At 41.3% G+C, this 16,862-nt stretch overlaps 1 non-coding gene across 1 annotated transcript; it reads right to left on the bottom strand.

Annotated features, from left to right (window-relative positions):
- Positions 1 to 11,954: 11,954 nt before the first annotated feature.
- LOC119924647 lies at positions 11,955 to 12,092 on the bottom strand. The gene has a single exon (XR_005449349.1). It is a non-coding gene; the product is annotated as a small nucleolar RNA SNORA7 (small nucleolar RNA).
- Positions 12,093 to 16,862: the final 4,770 nt, after the last annotated feature.

Raw genomic sequence — 16,862 nt, 5'->3', positions numbered from 1 at the left:
ATATTTTGCCTTGATTTCTGAATCAGACTTCTCTCTGACCTCCTTGCCTCCAGCCTCTCCCCACTCCAGTCTATACTTCATTCTGCCGCAAAGATTATTTTTCTAGAAAACTTCTGCACATCTCCCTACTCCTGTGAAACCTCCAATGATTGACCAGCCATCTCCACATCAAGCAGAAACTCTTCACCCTCAGCTTTATACATTCAATTATATTTCATTCAGTCATATTTATTGAATGCTTACTGTATACAGAGAACTGTACTAAGCACTTGAAACACTCAAACACTCAATTACTTAAACACTCAATTAGCTCTCTTGCTATTTATCCTCATTCATCTCCCACTACAACACAACCCACACAACTCATTCTTCTAAAACCAGCCTACTTACTGTGTCTCAATCTTTTCTCTCTGGTTCTCGACTACCTGTGCACACCCTCGCTCCTGCCTGGACCTCCCTTCCTCTTCATATCCAATAAACTACCCCCTCTCGACATCATTAATGTATTAAAATAATACATTGATTATTATGTATTAAATGTTGTATTAAAATAATAATAATAATAATAATATTTGGGGAGCACTTACAGTGTTTCAATAACTGTTTTAAGTTCTGGGGTAGATTCAAAGTTAATCAGGTCAGATATAGTCCCAGGCCCACATGGGGTTCACAGTCTAAGTAATCTCCTCCAGACAGCCTTCCCTGACTAATCTCTCATTTCTCCTCCGTATTCTCCCTCCTTTCTGTGTTACCTATGCATTTGTTTTCCTACCTCTTAAACACTGGGGTATTCACCCCTACCCCTAGAGCAATGATGAAAATATCTTTATTCTCTGTTTCTTCCCATATCTGTAATTCTTTTTTTGTCAGTCTCATATTGTAAGCTCTTTGTGGGCAGGGATTGTATCTACCCACTGTATTATACTCTCAAGAGCTTAGTACAGTAGTATGCACTCAGTAAGTGCTTAATAAATACTACTACCACTACTTTTACCAGCAATAACAGACTTAAAAAAGTAATACTTTGATTCAAAACATAGGGACACATTGATTGAAGATGTTTATAAAGTAATGGCTTCTAATTTCATATGATGCAAGGTTTAAGACAAGCAGAAGTAGAAGGACAAATATATAGTACTTTAAAGACTGTAAGAAGAAGTACAAATGATAATCCCAAGTGGATAATTGCTAAAAATAAATAAGTAAACAGACAAGCATTAGTAACAGCATTTATTGAGTGCCCACTGGGGTACAATGCACTGTACTAAGCACTTTGTAAAGTAAAACTCAAAGAAGTAACTGGTTCCCTGCCAAAAAGGAGGTTTCACTCTAATAGAGTGCTGAGGTTGCTGAAGAAATGTCATGCAAGTGGGGGGATTAATCAACAGTGTGGCTCAGTGGAAAGAGCACGGGCTTGGGAGTCCGAGGTCATGGGTTCTAATCCCGGCTCTACCACTTATCAGCTGTGTGACCTTGGGAAAGTCACTTAACTCCCTGTGCCTCAGTTACCTCATCTGTAAAATGGGGATTAATAGTGTGAGCCCCACGTGGGACAACCTGATTACCTGGTATCTACCCCAGCGCTTAGAACAGTGCTTGGCACATAGCAAGCACTTAATAAATACCATTATCATTATTATTTTTGAGCATTTTCTGTGCACAGAGCACTCTACTGCGTGTTTGGGAGAGTACAATATAACAGAGTTGATAAACACATCCACTGTCAACAAGAAGCTTACAGTGTAGGATGAACCTGGAAATGCCTCCCAAAGGAGGTGGCTTTTTAAAAGAGAAAGAATAATAGAGTATTAACTTGACTATTGCCTGAGAATATGACCCACTGACATGTGTGTACATATACGGTACACACAGATATGTAAATAACATATACATATTATTCTGGATTCTCTGTGGCCTTCTTGACTAATTCCGCTAGATGCGGCTATAAAGAAAAGTCTATTAGAGATGATTGATCAATCACTCAATCATATTTATTGAGTGGTTACTCTTCCCAGAGCACAATACTAAGTGCTAGGGAAAATCCAATACAGCAGCTTTGGTAGACATGTTCCCTGCCCACAAAGTGCCTGTGAAGGCCACATGCTCCTTTATAACTCCCTCTGTTTTCATAATAAAGCGTGTTGACTGGCATGGGTAGTGAGGTAGGCCCCCTCCTACCTCACCTCCCTCTTTTCCTTCTACAGCCCAGCCTGCACCCTCCGCTCCTCTGCCGCTAACCTCCTCACTGTACCTCGTTCTCACCTGTCCCGCTGTTGACCCCCGGCCCACGTCCTCCCCATGGCCTGGAATGACCACCCTCCACACATCTGCCAAGCTAGCTCTCTTCCTCCCTTCAAAGCCCTACCGAGAACTCACCTCCTCCAGGAGGCCTTCCCAGAATGAGCCCCCTCCTTCCTTTCCCCCTCCCCATCCCCCCGGCTCTACCTCCTTCCCCTCCCCACAGCACCTGTATGTATGTTTGTACAGAGTTATTACTCTGTTTATTTTACTTGTACATATTTACTATTCTATTTATTTTATTTTGTTAATATATTTTGTTTTGTTGTCTGTCTCCCCTTTCTACTCTGTGAGCCCACTGATGGGTAGGGACCAGCTCTATATGTTGCCAACTTGTACTTTCCAAGTGCTTAATACAGTGCTCTGCACACAGTAAGTGCTCAATAAATATGATTGAATGAATAAATGGGTATTTAACAAGGAGGTGGCATTTTAGCTTATGGTAGACATTAGCATTGGAGTCTCTTGGAAGGCTCAATTACACCGTTCCCCTGCCTCTGCCTTTGAGGACATCTGTGGCCATATCTTTGAGGCCTTGGTAAAAGTGGAGACACAAAAGCCAGAGTTAATGGGTGCAAGACTTTCATCCTGAATTGTACTTTCCAAGCGCTTAGTAGAGTGCTCTGCACAGAGTAAGCACTCAATAAGCAGGATTGAATGAATGAATCTCATCTTGGCTACAGGAATGGGTGGGTATTTGGAGCCATGCTTTGGTTGCCTTGTTTTGTAAATATAGCCATGACGGACCAAATCTTGGGAATCTGAAACTCAGAATTTTTCTCCATCTTGCTGTTGTGGGTTTCTGTTCTTCTACCCATAGGGATATTTAACTGGATTGTAATTCAGCCCCCTTCCTCTTGAATAAATAGCAAAGTTTAGGCATGCTTGCAGATAGGTAAGTTATCTGAATGGGTTTGTGTACGTGTATGTCGATGTGTGATTGGAGTGAAATAATACCGCCCGTTCACTTGGAATGGGTTTTTTTTTTGTCATATTTAAATCGTGCCCTTCCTTGTTTATTGATTATATTCTTCTTTGAGGTTTTTTCTTGTTACATTCCAGTATGTATTGTATAATGCAATATAGCATCTTGTAAAGGGTATGATTCTAGTTTTAGCATTCTTCTAATTGTGTATATTTGTATATCTTTTGGGGAATGTTTGCCTTTAAAAACTCTCAGTGCTGCTTGTTTGTTATACAGTAACAACCTTGAACATTTCTTCTCCATTTTTTAAACACTGGGAACTGAAAAACAATAGGTTGTGTTTAAACTGAATTTCACAACAAAGAGTGGGACAATGGAGAGATCCAGAACCATTTACTTAGTTTTAAGAACTTTCTGTTGGATTCCTGTAATCCCTTCTAAATGGGAAAGGACAAGGGCAAACTTGCTTTTACCAATTCATCCTCACCTGCTTTTCCTCTTTCCACACATCCCTTCACCCCTGGAGTCTACATTTATGTTGATGGGTAATTAAACTGAGTAGAGTGCATTACCTTCTCTGGATCCCACAGTCCCTCCAGCTATTGCCCCATCTCCTTCCTCCCTTTCCACCCAACTTCCTTGAAAGTGTGGCCTAAAAACCCTCTGCCATCACTTCCTCTCCTCCAACTCTCTCCTTTACATGCTGCAGTCAAGTTTTCAACCCTTTTGCCCCAATCAATCATCATAGTTATTGAGCTTTTACTGTATGCAGAGCGCTATACTAAACTCTTGGGAGAGTACAATATAAGAGGAAATAGGAGGGAATATAATAGGAAATAGGAAAACAAACATTAAACTATACGAATAGTGGAATCCGAGTTAATGATTGAGTGTAGAATTGAATATACTTAGTTGTTGAGTCTGTAGAAATTGAGATGTTGGGAATTAATTGGAGAAGGCTTACTGGAGGAAGTGGGATTTTAGGATGGCTCTGAAAATGGAGAGAACTGAAGCCTGGGGGATCTGGTGGATTTGTTTGGTTGATTCACTGATTTCATCATTCCCTGACCACAACAAGCCTCCAGTCTAGACTCCATCAAGTCTACATTCTCCATAATTAACAGCAAATGTGATAACTAAGACCAACAGGTTCTACTCTTCCTAATCCTCATTTGTCTCTCAACTGCCTTCAATGCTGTTAATCATCTGTCTACTTAAAATGCTAACAGATGTTGTTTCTTCAGATACTGTACTTATCTAGTTCTCTGACTTCTCCTTCTGTTCGTAACTATTAATAATAACAACAATAATAAAAATATTTTTAAGGGCCTCCTACTACGTGCCAACTCCTATACTAAGTACTGGGGTAGATACAAGATAATCAGACAGGTGCATGATAATCACCATCACAGTCCCTGTCTCAGAGGGGGCTCATAATCTAACTAGGAAGGAAAACAAGTATTTCTCATTTTACAGATGAGAAAATTGAGACATAGAGAAGTGAAGCAACTTGCCCAAGGTCACACAGCAGGCAAGAGACGGAGCTGGGATTAGAATCCAGGTCCTCTGACTCCCAAGCCATTGCTTGTTTCATTAGGCTACACTCCTTCTGTTCTCTTCACAGCTTCCTCTTCCACCTCCCATCTCCTAATTGTGAGGGCTCTTTCTGCATGGCTCTGCTTTGGATCTCCTGCTCTTCTTCCTCTACACTTCCTCTCTTAGAGTCACCCACCTCTATTTGGATGACTCCCCAGCCTATTCCTCTAGCCCTGACTTTTCTGCTATTTAGTTTCTCATCATCACTTGCCTCTAGGGTGATGGCCCACTAACACCCCGAACTCAGCATCACAACTGAAGTAAGCATCTTCCTTCCTGTAAATGCTCCCCTCCTCCCAACTTTCCCACCTCATTCATTAATACCATTGTCCTCCTGAAGGCTGTAACCTTGGAGTCATCCTTGACCTTCATTCAGCTCTCACATCCAATCAACTTCTAAATCCTGCTGCATCTTCCTTCAAAACATCTCTCAGATCCACTCCTTCTACTCCACCCAAACAGGTCCACTCCCCCTGCGTCGAGCTCTGGTTCTATCATAGTTAGATGACTGATTCATCCTCCTCTCTATCTGCAGAATCTTGCTCCCATCATAATAATAATGATGGTATTTGTTAAGCGCTTACTATGTGCCAAGTACTGTTCTAAGCGCTCGGGTAGATATAAGGTAATCAGCTGGCCCCACGTGGGGCTCACAGTCTTAATCCCCATTTAACAGATGAGGTAGTTAAGGCACAGAGAAGTTAAGTGACTTGCCCAAAGTCACACAGCTGATAAGTGGTAGAGCTGGGCTTAAAACCCACAACCTCTGACTCCAAAGCCCATGCTCTTTCCACTAAGCCATGCTGCCTCTCCATACTCTACACTGCTACTGGACTATCTTTTTGAAACATTAATTGATCCATGACTCTTCAAAGACCTCAAATGATTGCCCATCTCCCTGTCAGATGAAAATTCCTCTTCACTAGCTTCAGGGCTCTCCAGCAACTTTCTGCAGTTTACATATTTTCTTCAACTACTATATCCCAACCTCCAGTTCTTTGCTCCTCCCAAGATCACCTCTTGATTACCTCCCATTCTCATCATGCCCACCTCCCACCGTTTGTTTTTGTTGTTCCCCTGGCCAAGAATTACCTCCCCCTGAAAATCAGTCAATCAACCAAACAAATCCACTGGATCCCCCAGGCTTCAGTTCACTCCATTTTCAAAGCCATCCTAAAATCCCACTTCCTCCCATAAGCCTTCCCCAATTAATTCCCAACATCTCAAACTCTACAACCAAGTATATCTATTTCAACACTTAATCATTAACTCTGATTCCACAATTTGTAAATATAGTTTTATGCTTGTCTTCCTATTTCCTAGGAGCAGAAAATCTGTCTTGTGCTTCTATTTCTTTATGATATTTGTTGAGCATTGACGGTGTGCCAAATGTTCTAAGTGCTGGGGTAATAATAATAATAATAATAATGGTATTTGTTAAGTGCTTACTATGTGCAAAACACTGTTCTAAGCGCTGGGGAGGATACAAGGTGATCAGGTTGTCCCACAGGGGGCTCACAGTTTTAATCCCCATTTTACAGATGAGGTAACTGAGGCACGGAGAAGTTAAGTGACTTGCCCAAAGTCACACAGCTGACAGTTGGCGGAGCCGGGATTTGAACCCATGACCTCTGACTCCAAAGTCCATGCTCTTTCCACTGAGCCACCTTGCTTCTCTAAGATAGAAGATAAGATAGAAGATGTGGGTAGATATACATTAATTAGGTCGGGAACAGTTCCTCTCCAATATGGGCTCACAGTCTAAGTAGGAGGGAGAACAGGGGAACCGAGGCACATAGAAGTTAAGTGACAGGCCCCAGGTCACACAGCAAGCAATTGGCAGAGTCAGGATTAGAACCCATGTCCCCTGATTCCCAGGCCTGCACTCTTTCCACTAGGCCATGCTGCTTCTCTGTTTGTACGTGCCTAAGTGTTCAGTACATTGAGAAGCAGTGTTGACTGGTGGAAAGACCACAGGCTGTGGGGTCAGGAGAACTGTGTTCTAATCTGGGAAAAAGTAGTTGCTTTCTTTGGGACATTTTAGTTATCTGTGCCTCCATATTCTTATCTGTACAATGGGGATTAGATACTTGTTCTCCCTCCTCTTCAGGCTATGAGCCCCATATGAAATAGCAAATATTTATATTGAATTATCTTGTATATACCCCAGCTCTCAGTGCTGTGCTTGGCACATAGCAAGGCCTTAATGAGTACCACAGCTATTTATTTTTAAGGACAAAAGCAAGCTTTCTTAGTGCTGACTTTAGCAATATTAGATGGCAGGTGCAGTAAATGCCAGTCAGTCAAAAAATGGTTGATTTACAATGACTCTCTTTACCTATTAAGTCTGCTATAATATTTAATAGTAGTAATAATATTCATTCATTCATTCAATCGTATTTATTGAGTGCTTACTGTGTGCACAGCACTGTACTAAGCACCTGGGAAGTGCAAGTTGGTAACATGTAGAGATGGTCCCTACCCAACAACGGGCTCACAGTCTAGAAGGGGGAGACAGACAACAAAACAAAACATCTAGACAGGTGTCAAAATCATCAGAACAAATAGAATTAAAGCTTATGATATTTTTGCACTCCGAGTGCATTGTTTCTATTGTAACTTCCAATCATTTAGCACAGTGGTCTGCACCCAGGTTCTCAATAAATAATATAATGATGATGGTATTTGTTAAGCCCTTACTATGGTGCCAAGCACTCTTCTAAGCGCTGGTGGGGATACAAGGTGATCAGGTTGTCCCACGTGGGGCTCACAGTCTTAATCCCCATTTTACAAAGGAGGTAACTGAGGCACAGAGAAGTTAAGTGACTTGCCCAAAGTCACACAGCTGACAAGTGGTGGAGTCAGGATTAGAACCCCTGACCTCTGACTCCCAAGTCCATGCTCTTTCCACTGAGCCACGCTGCTTCTCCTAAAAGAAGCTGCTTCTACTTTACTAAAAGTAATGATAATAATGACCGTGATATTTTTATTGTACCTTTTAAGCTCTTACTATGCACCAGACACTGTACAAAGTGCTGGGGTAGATACATGTTAATCAGATTGGACACAGTCCATGTTCCACATGGAACTCATAGTCTTAATGCCCACATTACAAATGTAATGTAATGTAATAGACACAGGGAAGTGAAGTGAATTGCCTAAGGTCACACAACAGACAAGTGATGGAACCAGGATTAGAACTCAGGTCCTCTAATGCAGGCCCTTGCTCTTTCCACTAGGTCATGCTGCTTCAGTGTTACACACTTTGTACCAAGTGCTGCAATACATACATTACAATCAGGTCAGATGCAGTCCCTGGCACCCATGAGCTCATAGACTAAAATCCAAATTTTGAAGGGGAAGGGGGATTTGAGACATAGAGAAGTTAGCTGAGTGTCCTTTTCTGAGCCACCTTACACTACGGAGTTCCCCAGTCACAGGCCAACTGCTCTTCTTGAATATGGGCAGATACTTGGATGGGGACTCCAGGACCCAGGGAGGAGAGAGAAACAGGGATGATGATAATAATAATAATGAGAATGAGAATAATGAGAATAATAATTGTGGTATTTGTTAAGTGCTAACCATGTCCCAAGCACTATACTAAGCACTGGGGTAGATATGAGATAATCAGGTTCCACAGTCTGACTATGAGGAAGAACAGGTCTTGAATCCCCATTTTGCAGATAAAGGAATTGAAGCACAGAGAAGATAAATTATTTGCCCAAAGTCACACAGCAGGTAAGTGGCAGAGCCAGGATTAGAACCCAGCTCCTCTGACTCCAAGACCTGTGCTCTTTACACAAGGCTGCACTGCTTCTGGGGGATAGGTAGTTGTAGGGGAGAGACAGAGGGAGTGTCCTGGTGGAGTAGGCAAAGAGCCTTATCCTTCCAGTGAGGTGCCAAAAGTTGGCAGAAAACTCCCAAATCAGCTCAGCATCTTACAGGAGTGAGAGGCCTTTTCAGGACCAGGGGAGGGCCTGTTCCCAGCCATGACTGGAAGCCGGAGGCAGTCTAACCCCAGCCATGGCAGGGAGCAGGAGAAAGCTTGGCTAAGGGCTTGCCACTGCTGGTGAGCAACGAGAGCAGAAACACCATTTTGGTCCTCTTCCTCGGCTGAAGTTGGCACCTGTGTCCCTAATGTTCAGTTGTATATACTGAGTGTTTACAGTCTCCAGAGGTGAGTGCTTGGGAAAATACAACAACAATAAAAAGACACATTCCCTGCCCAAAGTTCATTCATTTCCATTCCATCGTATTTATTGAGCACTTACTGAGTGCAAAGCACACAGTAGAGAAGCAGCACAGCTCAGTGGAAAGAGCATGGGCTTTGGAGTCAGAGGTCATGGGTTCAAATCCTAGCTCCACCAATTGTCAGCTGTGTGACTCTGGGCAAGTCACTTAACTTCTCTGTGCCTCAGTTACCTCATCTGTAAAATGGGGATTAAGACTGTGAGCCCCCCGAGGCACAACCCGATCACCTTGTAACCTCCCCAGCACTTAGAACAGTGCTTTGCACATGGAAAGCACTTAATAAATACTATTATTATTATTATTATTATTATTAAAGCACTGTACTAAGATCTTGGGAGAGTACATAAACAATGAGTGGTTGCTTGGTCTGCAGTGGAGGGACCAGATCTGCATGACCAGACCTGCATGCAAACTTCCAGTGTAAAAACATAAGTTTTAAATCATAGCAGAAAAAAGCTTTTTTTGCTTTGTTTTCCATGCCTTTCCCAATGACACCCAGAAGTTTCATGGCCTCTGGAGCTGCTGCTACACCTTGAGCCCTGCTTTGAACAGACAAGTGAATGTTCCTTTCCTGCATCGTATCTGTAGCTCCAAATCCATCATCCTGCAGGTGATTCTTCCCTAAAGGAATTGCTTTGCACTTACTCAGTCATATTTATTGAGCAAGTAATATGTGCAGGGCACTGAATTTGGGAGAATACAAGAGAATTAGCGGACACGTTCCCTGCCCAAAGCAAGCTTCCAGCCTAGAAGGGAGCTCACCTGACATTCTTTGGACTAATCTTCAGCTTTAAGACGCCCTCTTACCTCCTTGTGGACAGTGTGGCTTAGTGGGAAGAGCATGGGCTTGGGAGTCAGAGGTCATGGGTTCGAATTACAGCTCTGCCACTTGTCAGCTGTGTGACTTTGGGCAAGTCACTTCACTTCTCTGTGCTACCTCATCTGTACAATAGGGTTTAAGACTGTGAGCCCCACATGGGACAACCTGAGAACCTTGTATCTTCCCTAGTACTTAGAACAGTGCTTGGCACGTAGTAAGCGCTTAACAAATACATCATTTTTTATCCTTCTAGACTGTTAGCCCATTGTTGGGCAGGGATTATCTCTGTTGTCGAATTGTACTTTCCAAGAGCTTAGTGCAGTGCTCTGCACACAGTAAGTGCTCAATAAATATGATTGAATGAATTGAATGAGATCGTATCTACCAATTGTATCGTATTACACTTTCCCAAGTGCTTAGTACAGTGCTCTGCACAAAGTAAATTCTCAATAGATACATTTAATTGATTGATTACCTCCAACTGCATGACATTTGACACAATCAGGACAAGTTTAGTGTCATCTGCAAACTTTGAAATTTACCTGCACAACACCTCTTCTAGATCAAGCATGGACATGTTAAACAAAACTGGTACTAGCCCCCAGTCCTTAAAGGATCCCTCAATTTATATTTCTCTATTCCAAAAAACGTGATCACTGGTCTCTACTTGTTGTTTCATCTCCTTTAGTAGATTTTTCTGACCATGATTGAACATTTCCTCCAATCCCATGATTATTCCATTTTTAAAAAGGTTTTAGTTAGGTACCTTGTTAAAGGACTTTGAACATCTAAATAGATTCTGTCAACTGGTTTCCCTTATCCTCATTCTTTCCGACCCTTTAAAGGCCTCCAGCAGATTTTCTCTTTCAGAAAATGTGTTGTCTTTCCTTCAACTGATTGTGTATTTCTGATTACTCACTTGTTAGGGTTAGGGCTAGGGCCTATGGTTTCAGGTTTCATTAATTTGCGGGTATAAAAGTAAGACTCATGTGTACTATAATAATAATAATAATAATGATAATGATGGTATTTGTTGAGTGCATACTATGTGCCAAGCACTGTTCTAAGCACTGGGGTCGATACAAGGTATTCAGGTTGTCCCACGTGGGGCTCCCCATTTTACAGATGAGGTAACTTAGGCACAGAGAAGTTAAGTGACTTGCCCCAAGTCACACAGCTGACAAGTAGCTGAGTCAGGATTAGAACCTATGACCTCTGACTTCCAACCTCAGGCTCATTCCACTAAGCCATGCCACTTCTCTACTGTAATTCCCAGGATTATGTTTGATGGCCTTCTTATAGCTAAGAGTTGCATTGGAAATAGCCCCATCATTGTAATGATACATCAACCCAGAATTCTATCACTTTTTCTCCCATTTCTCAGAATTCAATCAATCAGTGGGGTTTACTGAGCACTTATGGGAGTGTACAATACAATAGAGTTGGTATATGCGATCCTACTCAACAAGGAGCTTACAGTCTAGATAGGGAGACAGCAGATATTGAAATAAATTACAGTTAGGGAATGCATCCAGGAGTCCCAGTGTCTTGTTTGAAATTATCAAGGTCACCCTGTTGCCACTGTCAAAGATAGACTATTGGACTGGATAGAACTCTGTTCTTTATGCTTCTTTGTTTAAAACTCCTCCATGGTTACCATAATTTGATCCAGTTTCTTTCTCCTGTTTGCTTCAAAAATAAAAATGGCTAAGGGAACCTCTCTAAAATCTTCCTCGGTAAAAGCAGAAATAATGAAATCGATTGCACTTCACAGTTATTTTCTAAGCAGCATGGCCTAGTGGAAAGATCATGGCTCTGGGAGTCAGAGGTCTTGTCTTGTCTTATGCTTTACAGTCGTCTCCAACCCATAGCGACACCGTGGACACGTCTCTCCCAGAATGCCCCACCTCCAGCTGCAATCATTCTGGTAGTGTACCAGTAGAATTTTCTTGGTAAAAATACAGAAGCATTTTACCATTGCCTCCTTTGGCACAATAAACCTGAGTCTCCTCACCTTCGACTCTTTCCCATGCAGCTATTGCCCAGCACAGGTAAATTTTGACTTGTAGCAGATTGCCTTCCACTCACTAGCCACTGCCCAAACTAGGAATGGAATAGTTATGCCTCTGCTTGACTCTCTCTCCCGTAGTTGAAAGTGGTAGAGTACTGGAAACATTCCAGGTGCAACCATGAGAGAGGGGAGTCAGAGGACCTGGGTTCTAATCTGTTGCTACTTGTCTGCTGTGTGACCTTTGGCAAGTCAGTTTTGCTTTTCTGTACCTCAGTTCCCTCACCTGTAAAATGATTGTGAGCCCTGTGCGGCACATTGACTACATCCAACCAGATTAGCTTGTATCTACTCCAGTGCTTAGTACAGTGTCTGGCACATATCAAGTGCTTAACAGACAAATACCTCAACAAATACCCCTCTTCAACCCTACAGTCCACAAGAGACCATCCAGTAATCCCTAGCCAATTTATTTTGATATAGTGAGAAAGTGCATGGGTTCCACCAGTTTCTCTTGGTAGGATGGCCTAGCTCTTTATTAAATTAATGAAAAGGAGAGCTGGCAGCAAGTAATTTTTATCTTACTTGAATCCCTTAAGGAGAGAAAAATGTGAGATTGGTTGGAGCAGATAAAGCAGGAGTGCTGTGGATTTCTTCAGTGTACAAGCCTTCTAACTGACCTGTGGCCAATCAGAAATCATATCTGACAAGTACCTCTGCTAAATAGATCTAATGACTCTTTTGGTCAACTAAGCAAGCAAGCACATTGATGTCAATTTTGTAACAAGTGGATTCAAAGGTGGAAGGGATTAATGAACTAGGATTCCCCCAAAGGTGGTTTTGTCAGCACAGCTCAGCTCAGCTCAGCAAACATTAGGTAAACTCAGCTCAGCAAATGTGAAGATGTGAAGAGTATCTCAGGCAGCAAAAATGATCTGTCCTGCTTTCAGACTCCCTGAAAACTACTCATTTATCTTAGGAAGACCAACTGACTGTGGTATTGCAACAGTATTGAAAAGTTCTGGAGACTGGTGTTGAAGCATTCAACTGCATATTGAAAATGAATGCATCAATCAATCAATTAATCAATCAATGGTACCTATTGAGTGCTTACTGTGTAGAGTGCTGTACTAAGCACTTCGGGGAGTATAATGCAATAGAGTAGGTACACACGATCCCTGTCCACAAGGAGTTTGCAGATTAGAGTGGGAAGTGGGCATTAAAATTACAGATGGTTATGTGAGAAACAGCATAACTCAGTGGAAAGAGCATGGGCTTGGGAGTCAGAGGTCATGGGTTCTAATCCCAGCTCCTCTACTTGTCAGCTGTGTGACTTTGAGCAACTCACTTAACTTCTCTGTGCCTCTGTTACCTCATCTGTAAAATGGGGATTAAGACCATGAGCCCCATGTAGGACAATCTGATTACTTTGTATCCCAGCACTTAGAACAGTGCTTGTCACACAGTAAGCGCTTAACAAATGCCATCATTATTATCATTACATTAGTGTCATGGGGGTGGGCTAATTTCAGCTAATGCTTTTAGGAGATCATCAAAAGCATTATTAAGATTATATCTGAAACATCCATTATCTTGAGTGATGACTGGAGGATAATGATAATTTTTGAATACATCAAGCAATGTACCAAGTCCTGAGGGTCTACAGTTCATCAGGCTGGACATTGTTCCAAGCCCACATGGGACTCATAGGCCAAGTGGGAGGAAGAATAAATATTTACTGTCCATTTTACAGATGAAGAAACTGAGGCACAGAGAGATTAGGCAACTTGCCCAAGGTCACACAGCAGGCAGTTTAAAACCCACGTCCCCTGACTCTGAGGTCTGTGCTATTTCCAGTAGGCCGTGGAGAATTCATAGTTTAAGATAGCTAAGATTGCTAGATTATGAGCATCTTCTCTATGGTTTATCTCTAGCATATTATGTGGTGATTCAGACCTCCAAAATTCACCTTGACCTCAAATTATCCAGATATCTTTGATGTTCTTTTGATCTGAAATTTCCCTATGTTTGAAGCCAAATAATTATCTTTTAGGCCTGTTATTGTAGTAGTACTAAGTTATGCGCTTAGTATAGTGCTCTGCAAACAGTAATCACTCAATAAATATGAATGAATAGTAGTAGTAGTAGTAGTGGTAGTAGTGATAGTATTATTTAGTGCTTACTGTGTGCAAAGCACTGAACTAAGCATTCGGAAGGAGTACACGTGGGAATTCATAATAATAATGATGGTATTTGTTAAGCACTTACTATGTGCCAGGCACTGTAATAAGCGTGGTTTTAAACACAGACTCTATCATTTGAGGGGCTCACAAGCTATGGGTCTGAATCTGAATTATATTCACAATTATTATATGATCTGTTTAATTTCCTAATGTAGACTGATGAAGTTAAGCTCATATTTCAGATATTTATATATGTCTTTTGCCTGTATCATCCAGATAATTGTCTTGAAGTTCCATTGTGTGGAGGTAGACCTAGCTTTTAAGAGAAAGATTAGAGAGTAATTAGTAGTTGGTGAAATTTTGAAGAATTTGCATTTTCAAAGGGTTTTTTTTTTGACAAACTCTAATTCCCTGCCACAGTTTAAAAAATACATTCCTATTGATTCGGACTTCAGAAATAGAATTAGCTAAATGGCATAGTTAGAATAATGTATTCTAACATAACAATGTAGCAGATTGTCCTCTTCTGTACATGTACACTGTATCTAGATTTCCATGTAACATACCAATGTTCCCGTTTTGTCTACCTATATATATACATATGTGCATATATATGTGTATGTATGTATGTGTGTATATACATACTTACATACATATATATATATATGTATATGACTTACTCCAAGAAAAGGTTCTGCATTAAATATAGGCATCCTTTATAAAAGATCATATGAACCATACAAGGCTGTAGCATCAAATACTGATTTAAAAAACTCAAAAGCATCTTGGAAATGAAAATATCTAAGAGCAATTTAAAATCTTGAGAAAGATAATCTATTCTGAACCATAGGTTTGCTTGACATAAACCTGTGAATTTCATTAGCACACAATGTGTGCACGTTTTTAGGAACTTTGAGTAGCATGCTGTTTGTGAGTGTACAAGTAATGAGGCATCACAGAGATTTTGTCTATACTTATAAAGTGAAGCATAAGTGAGAAGAGGTACTTATCTGGATAGCTCAGGTAAAGAACTTGGACAGGAGGAGATATTGAAAAGATTAGGACTCTTAATTCTGCAAAAATGAAGATGGAGAAACCTACAAAAACCTTGAAGAGCACAGACGGAAAACACAGAGTTGCTCTTCGCCAAATCTCACCGATTGCTCCGACAGCAGGGCAAAGGGTCATCCATTGAATGCTGCAGGTGGAAGCTCAAAACAAATGAAAAATAACCCTTTGTAATGCTTTGGATGAAAAATAAATGAAATTGCTAACCACAGGAAGTTGTGCAGGCCAATTATATACATTTAAAAGTGGCAAGAGAGCCCTAATGGGTAATTAGAGGAAAAGTTAGGGATGTTGACGGTCCAATCCTAAACATATCAACTGTCAGTCAACTAATAATAATAATAATGATAGTGATATTTGTTTAGTGCTTACTAAGTGCTGGGGTAGTTACAAGATAATCGAGTGGGCATAGTCCATGTCTCATATGAGGCTCACAGTCTTAATTCCCATTTTCACAGATGTGGGAACTAAGGCACAGAGAAGTTGTGATTTGCCCAAGATCACCCAGCAGACAAGTGACAGAGCTGGGTTTAGAACCCAGGTCCTTCAGACCCCCAGGCCTGTGCTCTATCCACTAAACCACACTGTTCCTCCAAGATAGTTCATGAGAAGCATCGTGGCTTAGTGGAAAGAGTGTGGAGCTTGGCAGCCAGAGGTCCTGGGTACTCTGCCACTTGCCTACTGTGTGACCCTGGGTAAGTCACTTAAGTTCCCTGTGCCTCAGCTTCCTCAACTGTAAAATGGGGATTACAAACGTATTCTCCTTTCTAGTTAGATTTTAAACCCCATGTAGAACAGGGACTGTGTTCGACCTGATTATCTTGTAGCTAACCCAGAGCTTAGAACACCACTTGAAACATATTAAGCACTTAACAAAAAAATTATAATAATTATTCAAGCATCTGGTAGCCATTTTTGGTGACTGAGTCCCAGATTGGGTGGGCCATTAATATAACCTAATAATTCCATTCTTTGTGTTATACCTTCTGAGAAAATTAGGATTTGAAGGTGAGAATTTGATTTTTGACCCCCAGCCCAAGTCCTTCCCCTGGCCTGGAATGCCAAACTAGCTCTCTTTCACCCTTCAAAGCCCACCTGAGAGCTCACCTCCTCCAGGAGGCCTTCCCAGACTAAGCCCCCTATTCCTCTTCTCCTCCCCATCCACACACTCTGTCCTACCTCCTTCCCCTTTCCACAGCGCTTGTATATATTTGTACAGATTTATTACTCTATTTATTTTACTTGTACATATTTATTACATATATACCTGTATATATGTATATATGTTTGTACATATTTATTACTCTATTTATTTATTTATTTATTTATTTTACTTGCACATATCTATTCTATTTATTTTATTTTGTTAGTATGTTTGGTTTTGTTCTCTGTCTCCCCCTTTTAGACTGTGAGCCCACTGTTGGGTAGGGACTATCTCTATATGTTGCCAACTTGTGCTTCCCAGGCGCTTAGTACAGTGCTCTGCACACAGTAAGCGCTCAATAAATACGATTGATTGATTTACTACTCTATTTATTTTGTTAATGATGTGCATATAGCTATAATTCTATTTATTCTGATGATTTTGACACCTGTCTACAGGTTTTGTTTTGTTGTCTGTCTTCCCCTTCTAGGCTGTGAGCCCGTTGTTGGGTAGGGAACGTCTCTATATGTTGCCGACTTGTACTTCCCAAGCGCTTAGTACAACAC

This window comes from Tachyglossus aculeatus, chromosome 2 (genome assembly GCF_015852505.1).
Source record: "Tachyglossus aculeatus isolate mTacAcu1 chromosome 2, mTacAcu1.pri, whole genome shotgun sequence".
Taxonomy (NCBI): domain Eukaryota; kingdom Metazoa; phylum Chordata; class Mammalia; order Monotremata; family Tachyglossidae; genus Tachyglossus; species Tachyglossus aculeatus.
This window is presented reverse-complemented; position numbering and strand designations above follow the sequence as displayed.